The sequence below is a fragment of the Tamandua tetradactyla genome, chromosome 10 (assembly GCF_023851605.1).
Source record: "Tamandua tetradactyla isolate mTamTet1 chromosome 10, mTamTet1.pri, whole genome shotgun sequence".
In the NCBI taxonomy this organism is placed as follows: domain Eukaryota; kingdom Metazoa; phylum Chordata; class Mammalia; order Pilosa; family Myrmecophagidae; genus Tamandua; species Tamandua tetradactyla.
The window spans coordinates 37317618-37321312 of NC_135336.1; the positions used below are offsets into that span (position 1 = coordinate 37317618).

General features: G+C 36.4%; 1 pseudogene; it reads left to right on the top strand.

Moving 5' to 3' along the window:
• Nucleotides 1–1737: 1737 nt before the first annotated feature.
• On the top strand, nt 1738–2655 carry LOC143647628 (fumarate hydratase, mitochondrial pseudogene; annotated as a pseudogene).
• Nucleotides 2656–3695: the final 1040 nt, after the last annotated feature.

Here is a 3695-nt window from a genome sequence, read left to right on the forward strand (position 1 = left end):
AGTGGGAAATGAAAGGAAATGTGAATCTGAATTTCCAAAAAGTCTAAGAACAAACACTTCAGTAAATTAAATTCTGCTTACCAGGCATTGCCACTCAGATTGCAGGTTGTGGTGCTAGAAAAGTAACATCATAAAATTATATCTACTTAATACAGTTGGTTTAAAACAAAGAAAGTTAAATATGGAAGGAAATGCTATGACACATTGACAACAGCGAAGGATATATCCTATGTACTAGAAAACTATAGGAGAAATAATGTTGGGAGGGAGTAATCAGAAAAATATCTGGCTTCATTTAAAGTGGTCCGAGTGGATGAAATGGAAAGGGATTTGAAGTTTGAGCTTCTGTTTTCCTTCCTAAATGAAAAGCCACCTATTATAGTAAAAGCCTAATTTACTGAAGTATGTTTTACTCTTATGTGACTTCCAGAAAATTGAAAAGGCATTTGCCATTCCAGTTTCCTGCAGTGTGCCTTCCTGATCTGTTTCTCTCTCTTGCTGTGCTATAGTAAACGTATTTAAAATATTGATATTTGCATTTTGATTATAAGTCTTAACAGGCAACTTCGTCCTAATACTTTATCTCTTTTTTTTCCCAATATGATTTAACTTTGTGACTGTCAATATGCTTCCAAAGAAAGTATCCTGTAGGTTCTATCGGTAGACATCTTAATTCCAAAAAGTATAAATCTTAAAGAATAAACACTTCTTATGGTTTCATATTTACATATACACATTTTCAAGAAAGAAAAATATGTCGAACAATGTTCTGATCACCTTTTGACAAAACCAAAAGAACAATCTGAAAGCCTGATTTTTTTAAATGTTCTTGCTTGTCCCTAGTCTTCACAGAATCATTTCATCAGACATAGGTTCCCACAACAAAGAAAGTAAATGGACATAATTTAATTACCTAATTCTTATCGCTTCATCATAACTTCTCAACTGAAGATTTTCTTAATTCTACTCCCAGCTTTACCTCAAACCCAAATTTTACTTATTTCAAATTTTGCTTCATATTAAGATACCTGCAAAACATCTTCCACTAGAAATCTGCTAATTTACTTTTAATAAACCACAGTCCCTTCAGAAGACCTAAGAATTACAATAACTATTATAGAGCAGAGTGGGATATATGTGTATATATGCATCCATATCTTCCCACAGACAAGACAAAAAACTCAATGCTCCATTCTCTGTGAAGTTTAATTATCTATATACTCCATACAGAAGAAAACATTTGGCATAAGTAAACCAGGACATCATTGGAAGTATTTAGGCAAAGCACAGGGGACCACTTTGAATCTGCATTCAATCACTAATTATGTATATGACTCCATATTAACACTCAATTTACACACTTGTAAAATGCAGCTGAATACTTCACTGGAAACTGTATTTATAAAGAATACTGAGATCCTTGCATAATCCTTGGATGTTGACATGAGCAACAAACTGTAACTGGTGAGCTGTGCAATGGTGGCAAAGTGACCGAATTCTCACCTACTGTGCTGGAGACTTCAGTTCGATTCCTGGAGCGTGTCCATGCCAAAAAAAAAAAAAAAAATGTAATTGGTGGTCTTCCTCTTTACCAAAATCCACATCTGAATGCTCTCAGTCCCCTCTCTCCCCATAATAATAGTAAATTGGGAGGCTTTTTCTGTTTCAAAGGCAAACATAGAAAAGATCCTTAAATTTGATGGTGCATTCTGGCTTTCTTTCTTTATTTTTTAATCTATGCTCTCTCTCAAATCTTTTTCTTCTCTCAGATTCCAAATCATTATCTGTGGATCAGGATCACACTCTTTAGAGTTTGCCTAGATCAACAAAATTGGGTGTACACACACATAAGATGGTATTCCACTTACTCTTGGAAAAGAATTCAGTGGTTATGTTCAACAAGTGAAATATGCAATGATGAGGATAAAAGCTGCAATGCTAAGAATCGTTGAGATTGCAACTATAGACACTGATGTTGGTACTGATTTAAATACTGGACTAGGTTTTGCAGAAAAGGTTGCTGCAAAAGTAGCTGCACTCACAGGCTTGCCTTTTGTCACAGTTCCAAATAAATTTGAAGCTCTGGCTGCTTATGATTCTTTGGTTGAATTCAATGGAGCCATGGACACCGCTGTTTGCAGTCTTATGAAGATAGCAAATGATACATGTTTTCTGGGTTCTGGTCCTCACTCAAGTCTGGGAGAACTGACCTTGCCTAAAAATGAACCAGGAAGCGGTATCATGCCAGGAAAGGTGAAGCAATGACTATTGTTGCAACATAAGTAGTGGGGAATCATGTCACTGTTACTGTTGGAGGCAGCAATGGACATTTTGAGCTGAATGTTTTCAAGGTAATGATGATTAAAAATGTGTTACACTCAGTAAGACTGCTGGGGGATGTTTCAGTTTCTATTATAGAAAACTGTGTGTAGGAATTCAGGCCAAAGCAGAATGTATCAACAAGCTAATGAATGGTTCTTTAATGGTGGTGACAGATCTTAATCCTCATATAGGGTATGACAAGGCAGCAAAGATTGCTAAAACAGAACACAAAAATGGACCAACATTAAAGGAAATGCTGTTGAACTTGGCTATCTCACAGAGAAGCAGTTTGATGAATGGATGAAATCTAAGGACATGTTGGGCTCAAAGTGAAGTAAACAAATATAATATAAAATAATTGTATAAAATAATTTTTTAAAAATGACCATACTTCTTGACTACTATCCTCAAGGTCTGTTTCTTCTCCAAAATATCTGCTTCCTTATAGGTTAAAGAGTGTTTCTTTCTCAATAGCCCAGAGAGTCATAGTTTTGGGAGAGCTGAACTTCAGTCTGAACACACCTACACAACACACATTGGTGTGGCCAAGATGGCATTAATTTCCCTTTAGGCTCACTAAATTTTAGACAGGACTGAGAGGCTCCAAACTCTGAGAAGGAGCTCCTTTTTTCCCTCTTCCTCTTTCTCAGCCCTTACAGATTCCAGGTGGCCTTAAATTACCTCAAAGGAAACCATTCTGAATCAAGTGGTCCTAATCACAACCTCAGTAATTCACTCAACCATTCCAGTGATCAAATCCAGCCCATTACCATCTTTCAGTGTTTTTCCACTCACCCTCTCCCAGTCCTTAAAAGAAGCTTGTTCCTTTGTTTCAACAGAATTGAGTTCAACTCTATCTCTTTTATTGTGGTAGCTATGAATAAAGTTATTCTTGCCTGTTGAACATTGTCCAGGGCAGTTTTTCCTTTAGCTGTCATTCTCAAGAATTTCATCAGACCTTTATGCAAATGAACACCAAATGGGTCACTCCACTAGATCACCCCTTGTGCCTTGACATAAATTTCTCTAGCAGATTAAAATACAACTGGGGTCCAGTAAATTGGGATAAAAAGATCTTTGAAAGACGGTAAAATAGCATAGTCTACTGTCTTCTATTCCTAAAATCAGTCTGGAGAAACTATGTAAAGCAACAAAAGTAAAGATATCAGGAACTAGAAAAATTCCCTGAAAAATCTCCTGAAAGAATAAAGACTTTCTAGACTGTGGTATAGAAGTGTGGGGAAGAAGATACATTTATTGTAACTGCAATGTTGGAAAGGGAAATGGTGAGAGGTGGTAATGAGAGAAGGTAAGGAATGATTTAAATGGTGCACATGCCTCTCCCTTGTTTTGACTTAGGCTACCCATTGCCC